Genomic DNA, 7500 nt, shown 5'->3' with positions numbered 1-7500 from the left:
TGTTCTTGTTAGCAGAACACCACAAGACTTGTAAAGTGCTACAATACGTAATTCTTGAACAAGTCCGTAATCTAGAAGAAATGGAAGCTTTGCCAGACAGCCAGTCTCCTTAGAGAAAGTTATACTTTACGGAGACAGCCATCTGTTCTCTTGTAAATGATATGCTGGAAATAATGGATGCAAATAAATGTGGTATTTTAATATTACTCGATCTTAGTACTGCTTTTGATATAGTTTTACATGAACTGATATTAAATGATCTATGGTCCATCAGTCTTGAAGATCGAGTTTTTCAATACCTGAAAGACTACTTGGTTGACAGAAATTACTATGCGAAAATCGGAAACTCTTATTCATCTAATGAACCTTTAAGCAGAAGTGTACCTCAGGGGAGTGTACTTGGCTTAATCTTATTCTGCCTCTATACTATTGGTCTAGCGAAAATACTAAACAGACATGGTGTGAATTTCAAACTATTTGTGGATGATACACAATTTTACTTGTAAATAAATGATATAGACGACACCACTGAAATTCTACATAGAATATTTGATAGTGTTAGAGAATGGATTGCAATTAAACAGCTAAAATCCAATGAGAACAAAACTGAGTTTGTGGTGGTGGGTAAGAGAAACAGTGTGAGAAGCTTGGGTGATATTCAAATGAACATGAATAATGACACAGTGCCAATATCTAGTAAAGTTCGTGACCAAGGCATATCTCTTGACTGTAACTTGCCTCTCAATGCCAAATAAATAATGTGGTAACAACTGTTGGTTATCATCTCAGAAACATTGCTTTTATATATATAAAATTAAGTACCTGGATGAATGTTCCATGAAGAAACTTATGATTAAATGTGATATTACCACGATTGACTACCAAAACTCCATCTACGATACTTTACCAAAAATGCAACTCAAGAAATTGCAAAATATGAAAAAACAGAGGAGAAAGACTGACATAAGGTGTCCAACTCAGAAAAAAAATCAATATTATACTAATTGATTTACTACATGAAAAATTACAATACACAATAAACAGTGGAGCAATACTGATAAAAGGTGTCCCACCTAGAGAAAGCATCACTCATATAAGAATTGATTTACTACTTGACAAAATACAAAACAATAAAAAGAGGAGTAAGGCTGATAAAAGGTGTCCCAGCCAGAGAAATGAACACTCCTATACTAATTGATTTACTGCTTGAGAAATTACAAAACATAATAAACAGAGGATCAAGGCTGATAAAAGGGGTCCCACCTAGAGAAAGGATCACTCCTATACTAATTGATTCGCTACATGAGAAATTACAAAACATAATAAACAGAGGAGCTAGACTGATAAAAGGTGTCCCACCCAGAGAAATGATTACTCCTATACTAATTGATTTACTACTTGATAAATCACAATATATAATAAACAGAGGAGCAAGACTGATAAAGTTGTCCCTACTAGAGAAAGGATCACTCTTATACTAATTGATTTGCTACTTGAGAAATTACAAAACATAATAAACAGATGAGCAAGACTGATAAAAAGTGTCCTACTTAGAGGAAAGATCACCCTTATACTAATTGATTTACTACTTGATAAATTTCAAAACATAATAAACAGATGAGCAAGACTGATAAAAAGTGTCCTACTTAGAGAAAAGATCACTCTTATACTAATCGATTTACTACTTGAGGAATCACAAAACATAATAAACAGAGGAGCAAGTCTGATAAAAGGTGTCCCACCTTGAGAATGGATCACTCCTATGCTAATGGATTTACTACTTGAAAAATTACAAAACCTAATAAACTGAGGAGCACGATTGATAAAAGGTGACCCACCCTGAAAAAGGATCAATCCTATACTAAATGCTTTACTTCTTTAGAAATTACAAAACATGATAAACAGAGGGGGAAGAGTGATAAAAAGTTTCCCACCTAAAGAAAGAATCACTCGTATAAGAATTGATTTACTACTTCAGAAAATACAAAACAATATGAAAGAGGAGTAAGACCGATTAAAGGTGTCCCAGCTAGAGAAAGGAACACTCCTATACTGATTGAACATAATAAACAGATGATCAAGGCTGATAAAAGGTGGCCCACCTAGAGAAAGGATCACTCCTATACAAATTGATTTACTACTTGAGAAAATACAAAATATAATAAACAAAGGAGCAAGACTGAGAAAAGGTGTCCCACCCGGAGAAAGGATCACTCCTATACTAATTGATTTACTATTTGAAAGATTAAAAAAACATAGTAAGAAGAGGAGCAAGACTGAAAAAAGGTGTCCCACCAAGAGAAAGGATCACTCCTATACTAATTCATTCACTACTTGAGAAATTACAAAACATAATAAACCTAGGAGCAAGACTGATAAAATATGTCCCACCTAGAGAAAGCATCACTCCTATACTAATTGATATACTACGTGAGGAATCACAAAATATAATAAACAGAAGAACAAGACTGATAAAATTTGTCCCAATTAGGGAAAGGTTCACTCTTATACTAATTGACTTAATACTTGATGAATTACAAAACATAATAAACAGAGGAGCAACACTGATAAAAGGTGTCGAAAGTAGAGAAAGGATCACTCCTATATCAATTGATTTACTACTTGAGAAATTTTAAAACATAATAAACAGAGGAGCGAGACTGATAAAAGGTGTCACACCTATAGAAAGGATCACTAGTATACTGATCGATTTACTACTTGGGAAATCATAAAACATAAGAAACAGAGGAGGAAGACTGATAAAAGTTGTCCCACCAAGAGAAAGGATCACTCTTACACTAATTGATTTACTATTTGAGAAATTACAAAACATAATAAACAAACGAGCTAGACTGAAAAAATGTTTCCCAACTAGAGAGAGGATCACCCCTATACTAATCCATTTATTACTTGGGAAATCATAATACATAATGAACAGAGGAGCAAGACTGATACAAGATGTCCCAACTAGAGAAAGGATCACTCCTATACTAATTGATTTACTACTTGAAAAATTACGAAACATAGTAAACAGGAGCAAGACTGATAAAATATGTCCCAACTAGAGAAAGGATCACCCCTATACTAATTGATTTACTACTTGATAAATCACAAAATATACTAAACAGAGGAACAAGTCTGATAAAAGGTGTCCCACCTAGAGAAAGGATCACTCCTATACTTATTGATTTACTACTTGAGAAATTACAAAACATAATAAACAGAGGAGCAAGACTGATAATGTTGTTCCAACTAAAAAAAGGATCACTCTTATACTAATTGATTTACTAATTGAGAATTTTAAAAAAACATAATAAATAGAGGAGCAGGAGCGATAAATATCCCACCTTGAGAAAGGATCACTCTTATTGTAATTGATTTACTACTTGAAAAATTACAAAACCTAATAAACTGAGGAGCAAGACTGATAAATTATGACCCACCCAAAGAAAGGATAAGTCCTAAACTAATTGATATACTACTTTAGAAATTACAAAACATAATAAACAGAGGAGCAAGACGAATAAAAGGTGTCCTAACCAGAGAAAGGATCACTCCCATTTTAATTGATTTACTACTTGAGAAATTGAAGAATAAACAGAGGAGCAAGACTGATAAAAGGTGTCCCACCTTTAGAAACCATCACACCTTTACTAATTGATTTGGTACTTGGGAAATTACAAAATATAATAAACAGACGAGCTAGACTGAAAAAGAGGTGTCCCAACTAGAGAAAGGATCACTCCTGTACTTATTGATTTACTACTTGAGAAATCACAAAATATAATAAACAGAGGAGCAAGACTGATAAAGTTGTCCCTACTAGAGAAAGGATCACTCTTATACTAATTGATTTACTACATGAGAAATTACAAATCATAATAAACAGAGGAGCAAGACTGATAAAAGGTGTCCTACCAAGAGAAAGGATCACCCTTATACTAATTGATTTACTACTTGAGAAATCACAAAACATAATAAACAGAGGAGCAAATCTGATAAAAGGTGTCCCACCTTGAGAATGGATCACTCTTATGCTAATTGATTTACTACTTGAAAAATTGCAAAACATAATAAACCAAGGAGCAAGACTGATAAAAGGTAACCCACATAGAGAAAGGATCACTCCTATACTAATTGATTTACTACTTCAGAAATTACAAAACATAATAAACAGAGGGGAAAGAGTGATAAAAGGTTTCCCACCTCGAGAAAGGATCACTCATATACTAATTGATTTACTACTTGAAAGATTACAAAACATAATAAACAGAGGAGCAAGACTGATAAAAGGTGTCCCACCTTGATAAAGAATCACTCCTATACTAATTGATTTACTGATGCTTAAAACGATAATTGAATTGAAAACATATACAAGTTATCAGAACAGGTCGCCAAAAATATCAAAGCAAATTGCTACATATTGAGCAGCCACAAATCGTGTTGACATGGGAATAATGGCAGATGGTTTCAAACTCTTGTAACCTAGATATATGTGCACTGTAGGTTTTAGAGCCTTTAAATATGGGGTCCCAAGACTATACAATAAGCTCTCACGAGACATCCGAATGATTGAAGATATTAAGGCTTTCAAAAGGAAACTGAAGACTTTTTTATTCTGTGAGTGCTTTGATTGTGACGATTTAACAGTAAATGAGAAGTACACGATGTGGAATGTTGAATGCTCTCGAAAGAACCAGTTAAAATGACTTTGGAGGTCCTGTAGAGAGTATGGTCCCCCTGCTTTATAGGACCGGAAAAGCAGTAACCCTTAGAGAAAGTAAGTACCAGAATACATGAAATATCACACGAAGTTGAGCTCAAGATAAATAGAAGAAAGACAGAGATAATGAGAACGGAATACGTAATGGAAGATGAAATATCATTGGAAAGAGAAGGGGTTAATGAAGAGAATCATTTAAATATTTAGAAATGATGATCTCTAATACAGGACCATTAGAATTTGAGTTTAATGAAAAATAAAAAATAAATCAGAATTTTGAAATCAAATTGCCTCAAATTACATATAAAAATCAGGCGATATGTCAGTTTAGTGAGATTGGTGCTACTGTATGGACGTGAGTCTTGGTATGACAATGAAACAATATCCAATAGATTTTCTAGGTTTGAGAACAAAGCCCTCAGAAAGATATTGGGAGTTTAATGGCAGGAGAGAATTTGAAATGAAACTATAAGAGAGATTACTCCTGTGCCATATGTGGACATGACCATGATGAGTGGTAGATGGATTGGGTTTGGGTATGCTCTTCACACTACCCAAGAGAGATTAGTTCACTAAACGTTCAGCTGGGCTCTGCAAGGCACTAAAAGAGTTGGAAGATCCAGGCCTACATGGCTGAGGATTATAAGACGTTCAATAGGAGATGATGAACGGAGAAATATTGATTTAAAAGGTCAATATGAGGACGGCTAGCAAAATGTAATCAAGGCCCTTTGCATCAATAGGTGTAGGAGGAGATGATGATGATGGTGATGATATATATACATATATATATATATATATATATATATATATATATATATATATATATATATATATATATATACATATATATATATATATATATATATATATATATATATATATATATATATATATATATATATATATATATATATATATATATATATATATATATATATATATATATATATATATATATATATATATATATGTGTGTGTGTGTGTGTATATTGATGGGTATATATATATATATATATATATATATATATATATATATATATATATATATATATATATATATATATATATATATATTTATGACTATATATAATATGATTATTTACTGTAGAGCATTTAAAGCAAGCAGGTATAAAGGACAATAATAATCTACTCACCGCCAAGTGAAATGTTAGCTTCTTTGATTTCGTCTTTTGTTGCATATTCTGAAAATATAGATTATCACATAATGATCATAAGGATATAAGAGGAAATTGTATATATGCAATAGTATAAGTCTTATAATTAAGATAGTTAGATAAACGCACACACAAATATGCATATATATATATATATATATATATATATATATATATATATATATATATATATATATATATATATATATATATATATATATATATATATATATATATATATATATATATATATATATATATAGCTGGTCTAGTATGAAAGTTAATATTTTATTCATTTATTTCATTTGTTTGTCTAAGAAATATATAGCAAGCTCATAAGGTTAGTTTCACTCATGTAGGTTTAAGTAAATGTATGTGAATTACATAAGACTTTCGTCATTCATTTAATTGTACTTTTCATTCAATTCAGTATATGTAAATTTAGGTTTTTTTTAAGAAATAACTTTTCCTTTCATGTATTTTTGTTACAAAGTCTTATGTAACCTATATTAGGCATGCTGTATGACCCATACAAGGTATGAACATGATGGCTTACGTAATTCTCATGTTTCCATGTGGTTAGAAAGTGTATGAAACTTCTTGAAATAGATTTACTCTTTTTTTATTGTTTCGAGGAGGAGCTGGGCGGAATTAGCTGATAGACGGTTCCCTGTTCAATTTACTTTGTTGGTAACCTTACGCCGCTAGACCATACCCTTAAGCTACGTGAGTGATCTACTAGAATTATTTAGAACAATTAAGTCAATATATATAGGCAATAGAAGAGATCCATCCTATCCCTTTGAAAGAGCCAACTCCCTCTCACCTCTCAAGGGCATGAAGTGTGTACCCTCTCAAATGTGGATAAGGTTTTGATCCAACGTAAATTGTGTATAGTGTTGTTCAAACTTTGTGGAAATATTCGGAGGTTACACCAAATGTATTATGTTAATGCAAGTACTCTTTTAATATATATTTTTCTTTTTAACTGGCCCTGTGAGTTTAGGTTAAATAGTGAAGTGTATTTATTTTGCTTAGCTGTTCGGTAACCTTTTGTGACCTAAATGAAGTAAGATAACAGTTACACTTAATTAAATTTCATTTAGTGTTCAATCATTAGAGTGTAGAAGTGTTAACTATTTTCATTAATTGTCAAAATTAGATATTTTTATAAAATTAATTTCCAGTGAAACAAGTGATCGTATGATTTTTTTCAGTCTTTTTTTACCTTAGTCTAAGGTTTTGTTCAGACTTAATATTTTGATTCATTCAATTTGGTGTTAATTCTTTTTGCATTATTGTTGTAACTTTTAATATAATATATTCATTTTAGTAAAGTGTGTATTATTTAGATCACCAATATTTCCTAATAGTTCTTGCTCGTAATCCATGACTAAGAACCTAATTAAGAGGCTGTTTTTAAATAGTTCTTATAAAATGATCACCCAGGTTTGTTCTGAGAGTAGCGCAAGAGATCTTTCGATATTAAGTGTTCATATATATTGCCATCTGGGAGTTATGTAATATTCTCAGAGGTCTGGTATTATTCAAGTGTAACAGATTCATGTTAAAATAAACAGGTGAGTTTAGAGCTCGGAA

General features: G+C 31.5%; 1 protein-coding gene across 1 annotated transcript in view; it reads right to left on the bottom strand.

Annotated features, from left to right (window-relative positions):
- LOC137618887 (uncharacterized) overlaps nucleotides 1-7500 on the bottom strand; it is a 381859-nt gene that overhangs the window by 276953 nt on the left and 97406 nt on the right. The window lies entirely within an intron of this gene.

Source organism: Palaemon carinicauda, chromosome 25, assembly GCF_036898095.1.
Source record: "Palaemon carinicauda isolate YSFRI2023 chromosome 25, ASM3689809v2, whole genome shotgun sequence".
Taxonomy (NCBI): Eukaryota; Metazoa; Arthropoda; class Malacostraca; order Decapoda; family Palaemonidae; genus Palaemon; species Palaemon carinicauda.
Note: the sequence above shows the minus strand (reverse complement) of the source record. Positions and strands in the feature narration are given on the sequence as shown.